Raw genomic sequence first — 23,617 nt, 5'->3', positions numbered from 1 at the left:
CTGTGTTGCAGGACTTTGCCAGAGATGCGTAAAACTTTAGTCTTACTCCATTTTATAACGGGATTTCTGAGCAACACCCACAGCCCAGGCTGATGTTCGTGACCTCTTGCGATCCTTTGACTTAGTTTAGCTTCCCTAAGCACTGGCTCAGCCTGTCTATCCCTGTCCACAGACAGCTCTCAAGGATTAGGACAGCTGTTTTACTATTAGGGTATCAGCGTGTGTGGGCAACTTATCGAGTTCAAAAGCAGGCAGCCAACTAGTTTATGTTCTCTCGCATTACATGAAGACACGATGAATTGAAGCTGTCTGTCCCAATGTGTATGGCTTTAAGTCACATATATGACAACATCTTGAGAATAGACTTACAGACAGGTAGCCATTACCTTATAAATGGAAGGGGGTACTTCACTACTTCTTGGTATTTAGTAACCAGCAAACCTGCGTGAAAAGAGATAATAAGGAATTATTCCATTGATCTATTATGATGCCCACAGATCTAGCATATGGCAAAATAAGATGTGTCATGAAAGCTTTCGTCACTGTTTCAGCAGAAATATCCGCCAGAAACACTATAATTAAAGAATGGAAAAATTGGTCAATAATTGGTAAACATATTCATTACTTTGATATGAAGTCAGGAATGGTTGCATGATGCCATGGGCAACAAATTCCATTGATTTAGTGCCTTCTGGAGAAGTTTGGAGAGGAATTTTTAGTTTTAAATATTGTGCTCTTTGTGCACATAGTAAGAAACACTACATAATTTTCGGCGTCCTTCTTACGAGTAGGCCAGAGGAACTATGAAGCTAATGCTTGAGAGGAACTATCAAAGAATTGTTGCCCTCTTCGATGCATGCTGGTGTACTGTCATGTGACTGCCAAAACATTCATCTCTCAGGGGCTTCGGAATAACCAGCCAAATGAATTGTTCTATTTTCCAATAAACGAATTTACTGACCACAATGAAGTATGGGGATGTGGGAATGAACCGAACTGCTTCCATTCTCCACCCTTTTGCTGTACTTTAAAGACTCAGAACCTTGCAGCCTGTATATACCGAACTTTTCGACTTAAGGTGTCAGCATTTTGATGGTGCTTTCCATGCTTGTGCCTTACTGACTAATCATATTCGCTTAACTTAAGGACCCACCTGATCATGCTGCGTCTAGTGTCCTTGGGTACCACCGACCACACTAAGGTGGTATAATCAGTCTGTAAATTTCCTCCCATGCAAGTAACATCTTAAACCTATTTGCCTAGATGTATGCCCAATAGGGCATATAATACATACTTGAAAGTATCAGAGAAGAGTGGTTTAAAACTCCTTCACCATTGACTGGGTCTCTCCATGACGATCTACATAGCACCATACAAACTATGCAGGTCTGCGACTTTTGGGTGTCTCAAATATACTCTCTATGTTGGGTCTAGAGATATCAGCTTCGTTGTATCATCACCAAACATGCCAATGGTAGTTACCCTCTTTCTTCTGAAGATATTGATATCTTGATGAATTGTATCATACACAGTTGTCATGCAAACCTCGACATATCGCAGCTTGCAACACAGTTGAAAACCACTCCATGTCCCTGAACTACTGCTTTGTACACTGCTGCACGTGCTATGTTTCTACCATAACCTTGGAGTTCATGTCAAATGCTGCACAATCATTAACACACCTTGAAAAATTTTCTCTCACCTGATAAGTAGTGTGGAAAATCAACATGCATTAAAGTCCTGACTTAGGCTCGATCTGTGGTGCCGGTGCAGGATATAGTGGGGACTTGAAATGTTGGAAACAATTCCGTGTTTTGCTCTGCTATACTGGGCACTTAATTCAGGAGCTTGACTGTGTGCTGACTTTGTGCAGTTGGTGACAGATATTGTGGAAACTTGAAGTCTGCAAACATCTCTGTATGCTGACTTGACTTTCATAAAAAAGTTTTGGGACCTGTGTGAAGGAGTATATCTGTATGCAAACTTGGTTTTGTGCTGCTGCAGCTCCATAGTATCAGACACTGCATCGTCTGTGTCAGCGCACTATTGAACTGAACGACAATGAAAAGAAAACTATGAAAATGTACACAATACATAATAATAATAAAACAGTAATATTGAACAATGCAAGATAGGCAATTGTCAGTACTTACATCTAACTATCTGAACGAGATTTTTCTATCTGTAGGTAGTTGATCTCTGATGATGCTTCATGATTATGATCAAACTAACACTACGGTGTACAGAGCTCAAGTGGTGGGTTCGCTTGATGGCTAGTAAGCTTGGATGCTATGAGTGAGTGATAAGGCAGGTGACTGCAATGCCATGGAAAATGGAAAACCATTTTTGATAGAATATGTGGTAGGCAGTCACATATGTCCATGTTCACCATCTTGCACCGCCGTCTTGGATTCTGACGTCATTGATGACTCCATGAATCGCCATTTTAGATCGTCATCCTGAATTGCTCACATTGCAGACCACATTAACGCATCTGGTTTGATGCTTTGGTGACTACTTTGCTAAATCTTTTGGTAAAACATATACACATATAGGATTAAGTGTAATATGATATCCACCGTTAAACACAAATACTGTTCAGTTTCCAAACATACACCCACTTCATATTTATGTTCACTCAGACAGACTCCTTGGTGGCCCTGCAGTAAATATGAATCAAGACAAAAACAAATCAACAACATTGAGCTGCTACTAGGCACTGATTTACATCTCTGGGGAAACTTGAAAATTTGTGCCACACCAGGAGACAACGAGACGCCGTGACTACTGAAGATAATGGGCGGGGGCACTATGTCAGTAGTGTGTGGATTATTTGAGAATTTGTATGTGAAAGAAGGCATGTTAGGGTAGTGTGTGCAGATGTGATAATCACTGTGCCCAGGTAACTTAGTGGAAAGAGCATCTGATTAGTAAGCATGAGACCTGGGTTCGAATCCTGGTCCAGCACCAATTTACAGCTTACTCTGTTGATGTAAATCAATGTCCCCTAGCAGCTAAATGGCATTAATTCCTCCTCAGGACCTTGAATAACTCTAAAGTTGACAATTTTTGTAACTGTTTCACTACAGTCGAACATATTACAATGTCATATCAACTAGGAGGTTTATGCAATTCCCCCAAGAGTACATACATGGTCGTTTCACGTTACAGCACCTCTTCGGACTCTCACTATAGTGCTTAGCAGAATGACTTCCTCCATAAGTTCTCTTGCTGCAAGAATCAACTGACATTTGTCACAATTTGATTTAGAAATCCTATGGAAGCATGTATGCTTGCTAATGGAGGTCGCACTACCACACTAGTCGATTATAAGCATATTTCCCGTATATCTCACATATTCACACGCCCCATTTGTCTCCATTTACAAATCTACTGCAAATGTAAGGTGTCTTATCTATAACACAGTTTTTATGAGGAACCACGTAAAAATGAAGTGCTATCCTGGACGATAGTTCTCTTTCAGTTTACAGGAAGAATGATTGAGTATAACATTTAGTTTACATCTGTAGCAGATTCTCCATCACACCTAGACACATATACAGTATGGCGTTAGTTAAAGAATAATACTGTCACACATCAAAATAGTGTGTGGTTACCGTGGTACAGGGAGTTCACATGATGGTTATGAATCCACTATTCTTACCACTACTACAGCTACTTCATGAATCCGTATATTCTATCAGGAATGTACTGTTACAATCTTACTAATTTCACCATAGGTCCTACAATTTCAATCTATGGAATAAAAGTACTATTACAAGAACCATCAGTGCCCTACCAAATGAGCCACAATGACCAAAAATTTTAAAAGCTACTTTAGAGTCTTTTCCCACACAGTCTCCCTTACAGCTGTCTGCAGCATAAGATTCTGTGATGGTAAGGCACACCTGCAATTTACAGGAGTAGAGTGTAAACAAACGACGTCAGATACCTCACAAGTAAACTGCTATACAACTGATTCGTTTGCGTGCACAATCTGCCACAATTCGTAAGCTTGCATGTGGAATTTGGTGTAAACGGCAACAGTAGCTCTCTCTCTATGTCATGGTCATCTGCAAACTTTGCCAGCAAAAGACTTGAACTTCATTAGCTTTGATGAATGCACCAGACACACATTCATCACAGATTATTTAGAAATTCTATGAAAACTGCATATCTTCGTGGTGCATATCTGGGATAGGGGTGAATAGAATATCTACATAACTTTATAACTGAAAACTGGCTATCCTGCACGACATCTCAAGGAGTAGGGAAGAGGGTCTAACATTGTTCTGTTAGGAAAGAATTTCGTAGGCAGCCACTAGTAACCTTAGTGAAGCTGTGCCTCAGGAGCGGCTGTTGGAAGTCTAGCAGCTGATGTGGCACGTGGTGAAGACGGCAAGACAGCTCTGTGGGCAGCGGGATTGGTAGTGGTCATGGCTGGTGGACTCCATAGTGGACACTGGGAGAGGTTTGTGATCTGTCGGAATCTGGACGTGTGTGTCGTCTTCTGAGCCGACCACGGACCTATGAAGCCAACTGCGAGAGGATGCAAAAAAAGTCATGTTCTGTAAATGAGAAATGGCATAGAGGACGCTACTACAATCCAAAATATTTCCAGTATCCCACAGCACTACTTTAAAATTTTACACGGTTATACCTACAAATACTTAACAGAAGCGGCCCTGTTGTGCGGAGTACATCAGCACCTGAAATTAATTATAAATCTTGTGAAAACAACAGTTTCATAAAAAAATATGCGTTGAACTCCTAATTATTAGTTGTAGTGGTTATGGGTTTGTAGCAGAAATGCAAACAAACTGAAATGATCGTTCACTGGATAGTGCTACCAGCTAATGAACAGTCTGCTATCAGGAACTCGCTGTTTTCAGCACGAAATACTGTGTTTTGGATACAGTATTCGTTCTAAAATGTTTAGGAAAAGAGGTACTTCACACTTGTTTTGAATTTATGCACTATACTTTGTGTACATGCCTCATTTCTTGTAAATACACTCCTGGAAATTGAAATAAGAACACCATGAATTCATTGTCCCAGGAAGGGGAAACTTTATTGACACATTCCTGGGGTCAGATACATCACATGATCACACTGACAGAACCACAGGCACATAGACACAGGCAACAGAGCATGCACAATGTCGGCACTAGTACAGTGTATATCCACCTTTCGCAGCAATGCAGGCTGCTATTCTCCCATGGAGACGATCGTAGAGATGCTGGATGTAGTCCTGTGGAACGGCTTGCCATGCCATTTCCACCTGGCGCCTCAGTTGGACCAGCGTTCGTGCTGGACGTGCAGACCGCGTGAGACGACGCTTCATCCAGTCCCAAACATGCTCAATGGGGGACAGATCCGGAGATCTTGCTGGCCAGGGTAGTTGACTTACACCTTCTAGAGCACGTTGGGTGGCATGGGATACATGCGGACGTGCATTGTCCTGTTGGAACAGCAAGTTCCCTTGCCGGTCTAGGAATGGTAGAACGATGGGTTCGATGACGGTTTGGATGTACCGTGCACTATTCAGTGTCCCCTCGACGATCACCAGTGGTGTACGGCCAGTGTAGGAGATCGCTCCCCACACCATGATGCCGGGTGTTGGCCCTGTGTGCCTCGGTCGTATGCAGTCCTGATTGTGGCGCTCACCTGCACGGCGCCAAACACACATACGACCATCATTGGCACCAAGGCAGAAGCGACTCTCATCGCTGAAGACGACACGTCTCCATTCGTCCCTCCATTCACGCCTGTCGCGACACCACTGGAGGCGGGCTGCACGATGTTGGGGCGTGAGCGGAAGACGGCCTAACGGTGTGCGGGACCGTAGCCCAGCTTCATGGAGACGGTTGCGAATGGTCCTCGCCGATATCCCAGGAGCAACAGTGTCCCTAATTTGCTGGGAAGTGGCGGTGCGGTCCCCTACGGCACTGCATAGGATCCTACGGTCTTGGCGTGCATCCGTGCGTCGCTGCGGTCCGGTCCCAGGTCGACGGGGACGTGCACCTTCCGCCGACCACTGGCGACAACATCGATGTACTGTGGAGACCTCACGCCCCACGTGTTGAGCAATTCGGCGGTACGTCCACCCGGTCTCTCGCATGCCCACTATACGCCCTCGCTCAAAGTCCGTCAACTGCACATACCGTTCACGTCCACGCTGTCGCGGCATGCTACCAGTGTTAAAGACTGCGATGGAGCTCCGTATGCCACGGCAAACTGGCTGACACTGACGGCGGCGGTGCACAAATGCTGCGCAGCTAGCGCCATTCGACGGCCAACACCGCGGTTCCTGGTGTGTCCGCTGTGCCGTGCGTGTGATCATTGCTTGTACAGCCCTCTCGCAGTGTCCGGAGCAAGTATGGTGGGTCTGACACACCGGTGTCAATGTGTTCTTTTTTCCATTTCCAGGAGTGTAGAAGTATCATTCCACGCCGATCAGCTGCGTTCAGGAAACTATTCTACAGTGGTCTCAGAATCTGTTAACTGGTGGTTGCCATTGTGGACGGTAGGTGGGTTCTCGACCACTATGTTCAACAAGTCGTCACTAGATGACTATGAGTTCTACTGCTGGTAATAACGGAGTATTTTCGTGTTGAAACGGTAGACATGACAATATTACAGACCAATACTCTTGTAAAAATGCTGTTCTCTCCTATCATATGTATTTACAGCGATTTTGGTGGTTATGAGTCAACTTATCATTCCATATATAGGCGTCAAGCTTCCAAACGTAGTTTCTATATGATAGAACTTGTACGTTCGCTAGTTTAACGGCTCTGTGGTGGCTGGATATGCTACTGCCAGTGTAATGGGCGCCATTCATTCACAAATAAGTGTTTTGTGGTGAATCTTGCAAATATAGTACCTGAACTCACTTTTTAGGGCTTTGAGCCACTGCGCAAGTGTCCACCGCTAGAAGGATGAAGGGAATCTCAAAATTTTTCAATTTCCATACAGAAATTTTGTGTTGGTTATGGGTTATTTTCAATGTAGGTGAAATTTTACATTACGTTTCAATGTGGTTAAAGTAGTAGTGTGCTCCCATCATTTTAACATTGCACAGCTGTGTTGTTATGTTACCGGGGATGCAGCATCAACACAATGTCATGTTATGGATGGGAATTGCTACTTGCACCTAAAATTCACATTAGGCCATCAAACTGACAGTGTGTAACGTCTGTGTGCACTTAACTGTCACCAGCCGATGGTGATGTGATCCCTGGTTACCTGTCTGGATCTGTGCAGGACTCATATTAGCAGCTGCCTACACCAGATCTCTAACAGTGGTGCATCTGAAATGTGCAGTTGCTTCCAGGCTCTCGGGCCCACCGTGGTGCCACGAGTCAGCGACCAGCATACAGGGAACTTTGTGGCCATGGAGGCCCATTGTACAGAGGGCCTTTTCCAGATATTGTGTTATGGATGCAAACACTCCTAACCTTCCCCAGCATGGTACAAGTGGTAAGATTAACACTTAGGGTTACGCCACAGATATCAATTGGTTAAAACTCTGGATAGCATAATTTTTAAGCTTAGGGAAAGTAGGAACCGATTTTGAATTGAGTTGGATTGGATTGGAGTGAACTGAATTGAATTGAATAGAAATGAATTGCAAGTAGGTCAGCAGGCAAATTCAGACTGGTTACCACGTGGTGGACCAAAAACATGTATTTGTAGCCTACAAGATGAACTTGGCATCCTTTGTTTAACGGCTGGGCTTGGACCTGCTGGGGAAACAAACACCTTCCGTCCTGCCTTTGAATAACTGAGAATCTGGGACCTGTATGGTGGAGAACCATCATTTATCTTGGTTGAGTCATTGCCTTTTGTCCTACAAGCGTAAAGGGGTGGAGTGGGGGGTGGGGGGTGGGGGGGGTGGGGGGTGGGAAAGGATCTTCGTAGATAGTACCCTTTGTTTCAGAATTGCATGCTCAGACTGGCAGGAGATAAACGTCTTAGGTCTCATAGGTAGGCTTCGAAATGAGGCGAGAAACTAACAACTTTGTCTCAGGGGAAAATACAGGAAATGTGGCAGCAACGCAGACTCAACCAGTATCATTGCTCAGCCAGCTTGAATTCCTGCAAAACTGCAAAACAATGCATCTTCTTGGTCTTGCACCAGTCTATACTTATAATAACAGCTTTGCTTCCTTTGTAACATCAGGAGAAAAACTAGGCTGTTTTTAAATTGACAACAAAATTTTCACTTTACAGTTTTTTCTTATATAGGCCACTTGGCCGATGTCAGAGGGGTGACTTTGAAAGACAGTAACCCTTATCCCAGAACTGGACAATACAGGGGAGGGAAGGAGGAGATGAAAAACCATTTAACCCAAAAAAAAGAGTGTTACAAAACAATACTCATTCGCTTCAGAACAAAAGAGAGGAAAGGAGGTGAAATCATAAACCACTTAGCAGAACAATGGATGGGGGAGTGGAAGGGGAGGCAGCATTCTTTGTTGGGCCAGACCTGTCACAGCACATCTACTAACAAAATAAAACACTTTTTTCCGTTTCTTACTTCACTTTCGATTACTACAATTCAAAATCATTCGTGATCCAATTATTATTTAATTTATGATACGCCAGTCTACCTGATATGTACTACTCTTACAGTAGGATCCCTCGGTAATCCTCCTTCGTTTCTGAAAGCAAAGCTGAGGCCACATAATTGCAAGAACTTGTGACTAACGCTAAGACCTCGAATCTATATCTTACGACGTCAAACACTAGCCTCACCCGCCTGCGGGAAAATTCCTTCCGAATTTTGTTTGAGACAACTAGGCAGAAACGCAACCTCATTCGTGCGTTCACTTCCGTAAGAGAGGAAACTTACAAGGGGCTGATTGAAATAACTATTTTAGCAAACTATCCATTACCATTACACTTTATTTTACTGTCTGTAATTAAAAAGATTTTCTGTTAAAGATAATATTGCCAAGATCATCAAAGATAGCTTCAACTAAATACAACTTTCCATTTCTATCGCAACAGTAAACTGGTGAGCGGGAGTGCATTGATGAGAAACTTGGCACTTATTCGCGAGGACGGTACTTCAAATTATTGTCTAACCATCCACATTTAGATTATCCCTAATTTCCCTAAATTACATCAGGCGAAAACCGGGATGATTCCTCCGAAAGACACGGTCGATTTATATCCCCATCTTTCCTCAATCCGAACGTGTGCTCCGACTGTACTGCGCTTGTCGTCTGTATTTCCTCCGATTGACAAATAACTGACCATTTATCGTAGCAACATGGGTCCCGAAAAGAAACTCTGCAACGTGGAGGTTTTGCGACCACGTCACTAAGATTTAGATACCCCACTCATGACAACAGTGATTTGTCTGAAATATTACTTTAAACAGCTCCACACGATAATGCATATTACATATTTTCTCCAGGAAAAAAGCTCGGAATGAGGAATGTAAGCTGTACCCCATAGTAAATGAAGACGTAGCTAGTTTCCGCTCGCAAATGTATTCTTCCGGTATCAGTTCAAGCACCATTGCCGAACAGGGAAGTCACGAAGGAGCGACTGTAAGCTAGGAAATTTAGCGTGCGCCAAGGTAAGTGGCGGCTTTGATCGGCCTGTAACAAGGAGCGGCCGAACCTCAAAGGACGTCAGCTGCAGCCCCAAGCTTGGCGTGTTCTTTCAGCTGGACACCCAGGTTAACTCTCTCTTTAGTTTCGCCTCGGACAAGCACTTCCTTTTCCGTAATTACCTGGGACGCTGGGTGGAGTAAACATCCATTAGGTGATTTCCTGTAATCCGAGAGCTGCTGGTCGTATAACTTTAACGCTCGACTTGCGTGTGGCAATAAATATAAGACGTCACACTGTAACACCACAGCTCTTATGCTGTATTGATTTATTTATTTTTTTGCTTTTGCTTTATTTAATGTCACATTGTTGATCTTTTGTAAATGTGTTTGAATCGATATCATAAAATTGTGTACTCTTTTCTTTGTCAAACCTTTGATGTCGTGATTTGATTCTATGCAAAGTAATGTATCTGTAATTTAAATTCTTTGCCCCATTTGGAGGGAACAAAACTTACTGTATATGATTGTAATTTTGTGTGAATAATTTTTGTAGAAGTGTCAATATGTGAAAATGTTCTGTTTTATTTAATACATTTGGTTGCTATTATGTAAACTGCTGATCCTCACTCAGGGTTCTTAGTTATTCTGTATGTAAGAGGTAGTGTGGTTCCCCTCGGGAACGGAACTGTGTAGCGCGCGCAAATTGTGGTTGGCCTAGGTAGAAAAGGTGGAACTGATAGTCAGTCGGAGGCGAGCTACCAGTCGGGGACGAGCCACCAGTCGGGGATGAGCTACCAAACTGTGCACTGCTATGCAAAGTGTGCATATTGTACTGATTCCGAGAGAGGCTTTTCCTGCTTCTTTCCAAGGCCTCGGGTGGATGGATAAATAGCTGGAACTATTCTGGAGTTTGTATCTATCATCGCCACCGAGAAATGACAGAGTCCAGCAATTCAGTCTGCGGATCCACCTACCAACATGCAGTTGCCACCACATTGCGCAATCATTGCAACGTAATACTATAATGATGTACAGTGAAGGATCAGCTTAATGGATGTGTTATTGTGCTGAAATATAAGGTAATTTATATCTGAATTTATGTACCAACCCTGACTTTTCTCCTCATCATAACACCTCTCAGGTTCCTGTCCGTTTAAGCTAAAGTGATATCCGAGTGTCCTTACTAAAAGAAATTAAAGCCTAGAGATTTGCTAATTAATGCCTCTTGAACTTAGTAAAAAGAAAGTAAAGTTAATGTGGCAAGAGAATGAGTTAAAGTTATTGATGCTTGCTGAAATAATTTTCCTAGTAAAACTGCTTATTTAAAGTGTTGTTGCTAACTTCAATATGAAAAGTTCTTAACACTGAAGCTTATAAGGCAAACGATCACATTATTGTCTGCAGTAAATTCTTAAAGTTGAGTCGGTTCTTGCAATTCGGTCAGTATTGTGTTTCGCTGTAGTAAAAGTGAGAAAGCTGCAGTTGTTGAACATTATATATTCAAGTTTGCTAAGTTTTTGTGTATCTTGTGTATTATAAGTGCATGTTAATAGTAATGTTATAAAAACCATTCACTTTATGTAAGCCTGAAAGTAATAGGGTGTTTCGGTATCTCTTATAATTTTTTGCAAATAGTTTCTGCTGCTCCAGTTGTTAGCTTTAATCTTAAAACATATGTGTGTCAGAGTTCATTGCACTCGCGTGTGGCTAAGTCTAGGTTGTGTTTGTCCATTATAGTTACTTATACCTACTTTCATAAACGAGAACATTAATCTTTCTCTTGCCTAATTAGGCTGGCGACCGTTTCCCTTATTCTGTAAACAATATAGCTAAACAAAATTTTGTTTGTTTCTATTCCAATATGTACGTAATTTTGACTTTCATTTCCGATAAGCCACTTCCGTTAGGAACAACACGGTCAACATAAAATTCCTCTCAGAGGGTAACACTGCTCTGTTGCTTTATACCATAACTGCTATAACAAAATAATTCTGTTTTGCAAACTGCCTCCAGTTTTGAGGTTAGGGTAGAGCAGTAGCAGAGTGTAGTGTTATAACACATAATTAAAAATTCCACGGTAGCTGTTTCAACCCTGGCTCTCTTCTACGTAGCAAGACCGCTGACTAAGTCTGTTTCCTCGAGAAAGGGGACAGAATAATCCACACAAAAGTAGTTATTCTCTGGACTGCCTATCGTCCATTGACTGCATCTCACAGCGTACTAATCTGTGAAGGAGATTTTACAGCATTTCCACAACACTGATCTTCGCTTGTGTTAAACATAAACCAGTTTTCACTGCCATATTCTTTTCATTAACCTGGGGAGGACTTCACTTACTCCTACACATCCGAGAAGCACTAAAGGTTTCCAGCACATTTATACTTATGTTAAGGTACTATCATGACCTTCTCAATATTATTTTAAAATTTGATGCATAGTAGATTGAACAAATTGTTTTCGTCTATTACATATCTGACAATACGATTTACTGGAACTCATTTGTTGAAGCACTAAATTGTAGCCTGCATCTTATAACGTAAAAGGAATGGTCGAATGGTTTGGTTGGCTGGTAGTCCCATAACGAACGTGCATTACGAATTCAGAACGATTATTGGTCCAATGTGCACTCCAACATGAATCACCACATATATTTTCTTGTTACAGATTTCTTAAACTTTTAGTTTTTCTCTTCTAATTTAAGCACCGGCTATTATCATTTTCAATTTAGAATTTCGGTGTAATTTAGCACTACATACCTTCAACGGACTAGTATTTATAGCAATCGGGTTCCAACTCCTATATGGGCAATTGAAATCTTTCTCTTCTTTTTCGTGGTTTCCCTAAACCTATTATAAGCCAGCTACTCTTTTCGATATTGTTATGAGTACATGAATGTATTTCATAATAAAGTACTAAATAAGTGCTGCTTTATAAGTTTTGGCCAAAGAAATGATTCACAACGCAGCATGACTATATTTAAGAAACGTATTCCAGAGCAGTTACTGCTTACTTTGCGCAACGGAACGAAATGTGGATAGAAATTAACACCTGAGTATCTTTTATTATGCAGTTTCTTCTAGAAGTTTCGTAATATGATTCGGTGACCGTAAGACTATATACACTATCCATCACATTAATGTGACCACATGTCAGAAACCAGAAAAACTATATTCTGCAGTGTGGACCGGTGCGGGACCTGCAGGCAGAGGACCAATTAGGTTCAAGAAGGGACCGCAGGGATGTAGAGTTATGCCGATTGCTGTGCCGTTGCCAGCTGAGCTGGGTTTCTCGGTTGAGGACCCACGGCGCCAACAGCCGGATCGAGTTGTCCCACAGATTCTCGATTGAGTTTAAATTCGGGGAGTTTAGTGCCCAGTAAACTCATCCTGGGGCTCTTCGAACCACGCAAGTACACTACGAGCTTTGTGACATGTGGCTTTATCCTGCTGGAAGATATCATTTTAGCGAGGAAAAACAAACCGCATATAAGGGTGGATACGGACCTCAACGATAGACGCATTCCTGTGTTGATCTGTTGTACCTTCCAGAATGATCAGATCACTCACGCCATTAAGACATTCCCAAGACCCTAACGCTCCTCCTCTTGCCAGGGTCATTCAAAAGTTTGTCGCAAGGTTGTTTGCTTTCAGTCCGCTTAACATGAAACGTAATTCGTCTGAAAAGGCCACCTGTCGCCTTCCGTGTACATCCCGCTGCGGTACTAGCGTGCAAATTCAAGCCTTCGTGCCAATGAACAGCAGTCAGCGTGGGTGCATGAACCAGGTGCCTGCAGCGGACTCCCACTGGGCGGCCCAACAGTTTCACGTCTATTCGCCAGTACACATCTCTGTAGCCACCGTTCACTCCTATCATCTATAAAATAATTCGGTTCCTGGGTTGTCCAGAAGTACAATGTCTGATCTATATAAATGACCTGGGTGACAATCTGAGCAGTTCTCTTAGGTTGTTCGCAGATGATGCTGTAATTAACCGTCTAGTAAGGTCATCCGAACACCAGTATCAGTTGCAAAGCGATTTAGAAAAGATTGCTGTATGGTGTGGCAGGTGGCAGTTGACGCTAAATAACGAAAAGTGTGCGGTGATCCACATGAGTTCCAAAAGAAATCCGTTGGAATTCGATTACTCGATAAATAGTGCAATTCTCAAGGCTGTCAATTCAACTAAGTACCTGGGTGTTAAAATTACGAACAACTTCAGTTGGAAAGACCACATAGATGATATTGTGTGGAAGGCGAGACAAAGGTTGCGTTTCATTCGCAGGACACTTAGAAGATGCAACAAGTCCACTAAAGAGACAGGTTACACTACACTCGTTCGTCCTCTGTTAGAATACTGCTGCGCGGTGTGGGATCCTTACCAGGTGGGATTGACGGAGGACATCGAAAGGGTGCAAAAAAGGGCAGCTCGTTTTGTATTATCAGGTAATAGGGGAGAGAGTGTGGCAGATATGATACGCGAGTTGGGATGGAAGTCATTAAAGAAAAGACGTGTTTCGTCGCGGCGAGATCTATTTACGAAATTTCAGTTACCAACTTTCTCTTCCGAATGCGAAAATATTTTGTTGAGCCCAACCTACATAGGTAGGAATGATCATAAAAATAAAATAATAGAAATCAGAGCTCGCACAGAAAGGTTTTGGCGTTCGTTTTTCCCGCGCGCTGTTCGGGAGTGGAATGGTAGAGAGATAGTATGATTGTGGTTCGATTAACCCCGTGCCAAGCACTTAAGTAATCATGTAGATGTACATGAAAGGGTACTACGGCGATTAGAGCTGTTATGAAATACAGGAAATGTACTTGCAGTTGTGAGTGTGGACAAACATCATCTGTAAAGTGGAATAATTACAATGAAAATTTGTGCCTCACCAGGAATTCAGGTTTCGAAGCCTAGTCCGACGAAAACTTTCATTGTGATCATTCCGGTATACAGCTGGTAGTCGTCCATATTCGCTACTACGAACGCATTTCATCTGCTTGTCATCTATGACCCGTGGAGCACCACGGCGTTCGTTTTGGATAACACCGTTTTGCCATGCACGGTATATTTTAACCACGGAGGCACGTGAAAAGTTTACAAATGTAGCTGTTTAGGAAATGGTTCCACCTTAGGCTCGGAAGCCAATGATAACGCCTCTTTCAATTTCAGATGACTCTATCTGTTTCCGCAACATGACAATGACACCACAGCTATCGGCATCCTCATGACACGCTTTATACATCCTCCACTGTTAGTGTTGCCACCCGTCGTCAGTGAGTGGTTATTGCACTCTGATGTCGAACGTATGCGTGGTCACTTCAATGTGACTGGACCGTGTATGATACACCTTATATGTCAATCACGTGCAACGCACTTGTGTGGCTCCATTTGATAGCCTGAAATCTTTCTGTATAATTCCGGAAATATGAAGATCCAAGGCAATTACGTCGAACATTATATGATGAAGAAGAGGTAGTCTCAAAATCTACACGTTGAGACTTACCGTATAGCCTGTAAATCATGCAAAAAATATAAAACTACTGATTGCAGTTCTGAAAAAAGTCTGCACCCACTGCAATGGTGCAGAAGGCAGAATATAAAGGAAGTTGATCAGGGTGGCAATTAGCTTTCGATACACATGGTAAGAACTGAGGTTTAGTCAATCCATCCGAATAATGGGCATATTGGACATATCACTATCTTTTTGTGTGTATTTTAAATTGCGGGCAACTTCTGCCAAATTTCCACGTTATGAATCTAGTAACCTGCGGTGACTGAAAAATACTTTTACTCAAATTCAATTGAAGACGCATCTTCAGATGGTCTGTACAAAACTAATAAAGTGAAATCTTCTTACATGAAATTCTTAAATATGTTTCGAAGAATGAAGAAATACTAACAAATTCACTGTAAGGCTAAGAAAAAAAGCTGTGTTTCATGAAGGAATTATACGAAAGGGACGTAGATTGCTACATATGATTTTCATGTACAGGCAAACAAATTATTAAAATTTCAGAAAAACTGGTTAATTTAGTCAAGAGAAAGAAGTGTACAAGTTGAACAAGTCAATAACAGGTAGCCGCGCGGTATTAGCCGAGCGGTCTGGGGCGCTGCAGTCATGGACTGTGCGGCTGGTTCCGGCAGAGTCCTCCCTCTGTCATGGGTGTGTGTTTTTGACCTTAGGATAATTTAGGTTACGTAGTGTGTAAGCTTAGGGACTGATGACCTTAGCAGTTAAGTCCCATAAGATTTCACACACATTTGAACATACTCAATAAGAGGTAGGTCCACCTGTGGCCCTGATGCAAGAGGTTATTCGGCTTGGTATTGATTGGCGGAGTTGTTGGATGTTCTGATGAGGGATATCGTGACAAATTCTGTCCCACTAGAGTGTTAAATCGTCAAAATCCAGAGCTGGCTGGAAGGCCCAGTCCATAATGCTCCAAACTTTTTCAATCGGGGAGGGTTCTGGTGAACTTCCTGGCGAAGGTACGGTTTGGCAAGCAAGAAGACAAGCAGTAGAAGTACTCGTGTGTGCAGGCAGGCATTATCTTGCTGAAATATGAGCCGAGGATGGTTTGCCATGAACGGCAACAAACCTTGGCTTAGAGTATCGTCGACATGCCGATGTGCTGCCACTCGAACCATCGCTCCTGGCTGTTGGGCTGTGTGGTGGTTGACAGTCAGGTTGGTATCCCACAGCTGTCCAGGGAGTCTCCAGACATCTCTTCGAATGTCACCGAAGCTAAGTTAGAAGAGGGACACATCACTTAAGTCAGTTCTTGTCCAGAGATTCCAGGCTGAAGACATGTGTGGAGACCCCCCCCTGCCGCCCCCCCCCCCCCCCAGGCAGCAGTGGGATACCAAACTGACGGTCGATTGCGATACGGCCGACAACCAGGAGTGACGATCTGAAATGCCAACAAACGAGGCGAGCGCTACACCGCTACAAGCAGGCAAGTGGTTGCGCGACAACAAGCAAGGAAGAACTGACCGCTCTAGAATGCGGAAGACATTTATACGTGGCCTCAGAGGTAACGGAAACAAATCTGTCGATATGTAAGAAGTGAAGGGTCGGGTTATACATGTACTAAACTACACTCCTGGAAATGGAAAAAAGAACACATTGACACCGGTGTGTCAGACCCACCACACTTGCTCCGGACACTGCGAGAGGGCTGTACAAGCAATGATCACACGCACGGCACAGCGGACACACCAGGAACCGCGGTGTTGGCCGTCGAATGGCGCTAGCTGCGCAGCATTTGTGCACCGCCGCCGTCAGTGTCAGCCAGTTTGCCGTAGCATACGGAGCTCCATCGCAGTCTTTAACACTGGTAGCATGCCGCGACAGCGTGGACGTGAACCGTATGTGCAGTTGACGGACTTTGAGCGAGGGCGTATAGTGGGCATGCGGGAGGCCGGGTGGACGTACCGCCGAATTGCTCAACACGTGGGGCGTGAGGTCTCCACAGTACATCGATGTTGTCGCCAGTGGTCGGCGGAAGGTGCACGTGCCCGTCGACCTGGGATCGGACCGCAGCGACGCACGGATGCACGCCAAGACCGTAGGATCCTACGCAGTGCCGTAGGGGACCGCACCGCCACTTCCCAGCAAATTAGGGACACTGTTGCTCCTGGGGTATCGGCGAGGACCATTCGCAACCGTCTCCATGAAGCTGGGCTACGGTCCCGCACACCGTTAGGCCGTCTTCCGCTCACGCCCCAACATCGTGCAGCCCGCCTCCAGTGGTGTCGCGACAGGCGTGAATGGAGGGACGAATGGAGACGTGTCGTCTTCAGCGATGAGAGTCGCTTCTGCCTTGGTGCCAATGATGGTCGTATGCGTGTTTGGCGCCGTGCAGGTGAGCGCCACAATCAGGACAGCATACGACCGAGGCACACAGGGCCAACACCCTGCATCATGGTGTGGGGAGCGATGTCCTACACTGGCCGTACACCACTGGTGATCGTCGAGGGGACACTGAATAGTGCACGGTACATCCAAACCGTCATCGAACCCATCGCTCTACCATTCCTAGACCGGCAAGGGAACTTGGTGTTCCAACAGGACAATGTATCCCGTGCCACCCAACGTGCTCTAGAAGGTGTAAGTCAACTACCCTGGCCAGCAAGGTCTCCGGATCTGTCTCCCATTGAGCATGTTTGGGACTGGATGAAGCGTCGTCTCACGCGGTCTGCACGTCCAGCACGAACGCTGGTCCAACTGAGGCGCCAGGTGGAAATGGCATGGCAAGCCGTTCCACAGGACTACATCCAGCATCTCTACGATCGTCTCCATGGGAGAATAGCAGCCTGCATTGCTGCGAAAGGTGGATATACACTGTACTAGTGCCGACATTGTGCATGCTCTGTCGCCTGTGTCTATGTGCCTGTGGTTCTGTCAGTGTGATCATGTGATGTATCTGACCCCAGGAATGTGTCAATAAAGTTTCCCCTTCCTGGGACAATGAATTCACGGTGTTCTTATTTCAATTTCCAGGAGTGTATTTGAAAAACATGTAGCACAGGATAGAAAACACTGAGTCCCATTTATACAAAAAATCTGACAGTGGACGGTTAAAATCTAAAATATAAATAAAGCCTGAATGGTAATACAAATTACGTCTTTCACAAATAAAGAATCATATTAGTGGAAAAACAAGAAAGGTTAATCTGTGAAGCTAAAGACATGTGATACTAAAACAGTCGGATACAGGAGTGATGCCTTTATGTTTAGACTGTCAAATTTTGCTAGCAATCCCTTGTGTCACAGCTCTGTCTGCACTCTTTGCGTAAAATCAGGATCCCTATTTAGAGCACAGTGTATCTCATCGTCTTCTAAACCTTTTCTATCCCGTGAAGATTATGATCGCGAATTCAAAACAATCCAGTTTATAGCATAATCAAACGGATATTATTAAAATTGTGTTGGTATTATTGACAAAAATATGTAATACCGCTCATGCCCCACTGTCATCCGGTGCTTCGACCCTATTTACCACAACAAGTAATAGATCATTTTCTGATAGTTAATTTGTAACCTCCCCCTCACTTATCGACCTTAATGACAGTGAAAAATTAAACCGCGTGTACCTAATGGAAATTTGGGAAAAGCAATCGTCACCGAAGTTAATCTGTCGGTAAAGAGGGAGGAAAGGGTTACATCCAAATGAAAGGAAAAATGCAAATGAAACTGGTGGAAATTAATTTTGAAAAGGGGTAAAGTTAATAAAGAAAGTAAATGTGCGGCCGTTACGTTAACAATTAATTGGCGTTAATTAGATATTTGAGATTTGGGGAAAATTACGGTCGCCAGTCCTATGGACAACTACTATAATAACTGAAAAAGAAACGTTATTGCACATATAATTAGCACTAAAAGCGTGGCAACTGAAGGTTGACACGTGTTGTGTGAAAACTGAATGTTTGTCAGGAGTAATAAATTTCGCTACACTCTGACTTAATTTAGCAAAGAATCAATAAAACCGGAAAATTGAAACTTAATTTAGTGACTGAAATTAATACTGAGATTTGTTTCTGAAGCACTACGAAATTCAGTAAAATAAGGTTAGTCTTGGGCTACCTCAACAATCATTTCAAAAGCTACTTGAATCTACGCAATTTAGAAATAAGAGATTTAACTTTGAACTAGAATTAAATGATTCTGGACATTTAACAATAGTAACATTTAGTACGTACCAAGCTGAGCTGCAGTCACAGGTAAGCTAAAATATGCTCACAAAACTCGCACTCTTAATTTGTGCTTGTGTAATCTAAATATTGTAGCCAGCTATGAATACCTTAACTGAACTTTGAAATTAAAGCAGTGAATTGGAATGATGTTACCTTAATGCTGGCGTCTGAATTTCAACGACACTCGGGTTCATTCCGGAAAAGGAACGGACCCTACTTGGTAATGCAACTGGGACAATGAGCAACAAAGGTTCATGCTACGTTGCTGTAATTTAGTGAGAAAAATTTAACAGTTTGAAAAGCTGAGGTGTGTCATACAGTTCTAAAACTTTACGTACTACCAGTCTTCCTTGTCGGTTGATTGTAGGTTTGAAGTCGTCGATCGAGGAGGTGACGACGTTAATGAAACCACGTGTATCGCTATCCCGCTAAGTTCTAAACGCATTTTGTTAGTAATTACTGCTACGCAAAGCGTGGCTGGTAGATGTATTTTCTCAGAGAAATAAGTCTTTGCTGTGTCCATATAAAAATCATCGGATATCCACGAAGATGCTGGCAGTCACTCATTGTCGGCCGTCGCTGTTGGAGAAGCTGGATGTTGGCACGCCTTCTTCTCGACACGGACTCCAGCCGAAACGGGCTCTTGATGTGTGCAAGCTAACGCTTCGCGTCCGCGACACTATGTCAGAAACTATCATCGCAAGCCGAGCGCAATTACATGCTGCCAAACCCCGAAAGCACGGCAGCGTCACACAACAGCCCTGCTCCACTGTCCTCCTCCAGTCAGACTCCCTCTGCCCGCGCCCCACGCGGCCGAGTTCACACTACCAAAGATCCTAAACACTTTGGTTCTCCACACGACCTATCGATGTATTCGTTCGATAGCATAGTTTTCCCTAGGCAAGACCCAGCGTAAAAATATAAATAGTATTTACAAAACAAACCAATTATACATCGACATAAATGCATGTATATACAAATAGTAAAACAAATACAATATACAAAGACACAGAAACGTCATATCTTCAGGTAACAAAATAAGGAGAAAAATTTATAGTACAATAGATGGAAATAGGAGGATATGCATTTCCGGCGTTACAAATTTCTTAGTATAGCTTTCTATGCTAATATATCCAGCAGAATCGGCAAATTATTGATGTCTGAAGTTATAACTCCGGCTTCGTACATCACAAGGAAAACTGGCCAGAAATTTAGACGTAGGGAGACTGCAATACAAGATAACTTCAGGAGTATATAATATGACTTGTGATGATTGTATTGCTAGCTATACAGGGAGTTCATTTTAATTAAAGACTTTGAGAGGTTGAAAAGTGGTTCCAATGGCTCTCACCTCTATGGGACTTAACATCCGAGGTGGTTCGATGAACCCTCTGTCAAGCACTTAAATGTGAATTGCAGAGTAATCATGTAGATGTAGGTGAGGTCATCAGTCCCCTAGACTTAGAATTACTTAAACCTAACTAACCTAGGGACATCACATACACTCATGCCCGAGGCAGGATTCGAACCTGCGACCGTAGCGGTCGCGCGGTTCCAGACTGAAGCGCCTAGAACCGCTCGGCCACATAGTCTGGCAGGTTGAAAATACCGCTTCAGTTGTAATTTACTTTATTTTCGCACGGCCAGTTTCGGATTGTTATAAGCCCATCCTCAGGTGTCGTAGTTGTGCTGTGGTCCCCGAGCGCCGCGTGTACCAGGCGCGGTGTGCTGCCTATGAGCGCAAAACAGAAACTACTTCATTCGCAACGCTGTATTCCTCCGACATGTCGAACATGGGACTACTCGTCGCACAACCGTGGCCGTGTAGCGAACTGCGATGTATCGTAAGGTTCAGTGCACTGCGACCGTAGCTCACGTAATCGTGCAGACGTAGAACAGATAACGGCTCTAAAAATTACAGTACTGGCGCATTGTTTATTGCCTGCACACCTTCCCATCATCTGGAGAACAGAGTTCCAAGTGGATGAAGAGTGTTGCAACCACAAAAGAGAAAATTGAAGTAATCCTGATTTACGGAGAATGTAGAAGAAATATGGAGGATGAAGTTACCTTGTATGCCGAACGTTTTCCAGAGAAAGCTCGCTCTCTTTCGTTCTTTTACAAGGTTGTGAACATCTTCGTACAGATCAGCGTACCGAGCGAGGTGACGCAGTGGTTAGACACTGGACTCGCATTCGGGAGGACGATGGTTCAATCCCGGGTCCGGCCATCCTGATTTAGATTTTCCGTGATTTCCCTAAATCACTCCAGGCAAATGCCGGGATGGTTCCTCTGAAAGGGCACGGCCGACTTCCTTCCCCATTCTTCCCTAATCCGATGAGACCGATGACCACGCTGTCTGGTCTCCTTCCCCAAACAACCAACCAACCAACCAACAGATCAGCGTACAGATCAGCAAAAGAAAACGAAGCAAACGTGTTACAGGAGAAGCTAATGAAACAGCTGTACTAGCGGCAGTGCACCACAACCCACGGATAAGCGCAAAAGTGGCCCTATTAATTGGCCCTCTAGATCGCCAGATTTGAAGTCGCCGGATTTCTTTCTGTGGGGATATTTAAAAGATAATTTGAACTAGTAAATGCCAACAGGCTGTGAATAAATGGTCAAAACCGCCAGAAACGCCTGTGGTGAGATTACCGCAAATGTTCTTATGTCCTAGATATTGTCATTTGAAAAGCGGATCACTAAGTATATTGAACTTGGTTGTACTACATTTGAACACTTACTCTAACACCGACGAGTAGAGCAGCGTTCGCCTCGACCCACGGCCGCAGTACGCTTCGAATAGTCCCCTGTTCGGTACGTTGGACGAACACATCGGCTGCGAATGGGGTTTCATTTTAGAAGTTATGAACTACTGGCCTCACGTCATGGAGGTGGGATCCCACGTGCCAGTAGATATTCAGGGGCCATTGAGTAGCATGTGGTAAATTACGATTGTGTACCCATTTCTGTTCCCCCGATTACAGCGCCATCTGTGGCGAAACGAAGAAAATCTACAATAAGAAATAGGGATTCCCTCTGAAGATTTCAAAGTTGCCCTGCCCCCCTCCATCCACGCATGGGGTGGAGTGGCCGGTCGAGTGTGGTTTCACTGGATGTTACCCTCCGAGACAAACAAATTGGAATTATAACGTTTTATGGTCTGATGTGCAGTTTTCGAGATATTTCAGTATCTTCATTTAATATAAACACACTGTATGGGTCGGACGGGAAGAGAACTCTGAACCCAGTTTAGAGAGGACATCGACGATTCCAACTCAACGTCGGCACTATGCGCGCATTTGCGCGAATGTGGACACTTTATCACCGTCATTTCTTGCACAGTGGCGCTCATTAATGTCAATAATACGTGAAATTTAATTGATATTTCAAGTATCAACACAAAAATATATTTCATCTACTAATAATGTAAATGTTTTCCCCTAAACATACATAATGATAACAGAAATATTGTAATTTACTTTCATCATTGTTTCCGCCCTTGGCTTTAATGATTGCCTCACGTAGTCCAGACATGTAATCAATAGGTTTCTGAGGATATTGCTAGTCCATATTATTCCACTCGTCCTTATCGATGTACCTGAAAAGTTCCTTGCTTGATGTGTGAGTTCTTCGGATACTTCTGTCCACTTTATCCCAGACCATTTCAACAGCATTACAGTTATGGATTTGGGACGACCACACCGCGTCATCCAGTACCTTTTGCTTTTTTCTTTGATGCAATGTACATCCTCCAGAACGCGATCGCTGTTTTGGGTCGTTGATTTGTTGTAATGTAAACTCGTCCCATATCAAGTGCAATCCACGCGGAATTGTGTGGTACTGAAGACACGGTGTTAGTGCTGCTGTCCAACACACCCTTCAATTTTCACAATGTCGCCAACTCCATCTCCTGAAAGGCACCTCCAAAACGTAACCGAAACCACAACGTGGTTACTGTAGGTAGAATGCTATTCTGGGCAACCCTTTCTCAGATCGACGAACAAATATCCTACTTCCGGTACCGAAATTGTCCAATTTTGATTGATCTGTGAATAACACTTCCTATCTGTCATCATTTGTCCACTTACTCATAATACGTTTCCGTAGCCGATTCGGATCTTTTCTTTATACAATGAAGGAAAAATATCGCAAGCAACAAAAAACAATTACAATAGACTAATGAAATTTCTGGAACACGGTTTCTAGGTAACACATGTAAGTGATTTAGATTGCAACATCGCATGTTAGTGTAAGTGCGATATAAGCAATTGCAAATGTGCAATGCAGGCACATTAATAATTTTTGTAGCCACGAAAATGTTCATAGCAAGCACGCATACGTGAATGCATT

The sequence above is a fragment of the Schistocerca piceifrons genome, chromosome X (assembly GCF_021461385.2).
Source record: "Schistocerca piceifrons isolate TAMUIC-IGC-003096 chromosome X, iqSchPice1.1, whole genome shotgun sequence".
Taxonomy (NCBI): domain Eukaryota; kingdom Metazoa; phylum Arthropoda; class Insecta; order Orthoptera; family Acrididae; genus Schistocerca; species Schistocerca piceifrons.
Note: the sequence above shows the minus strand (reverse complement) of the source record.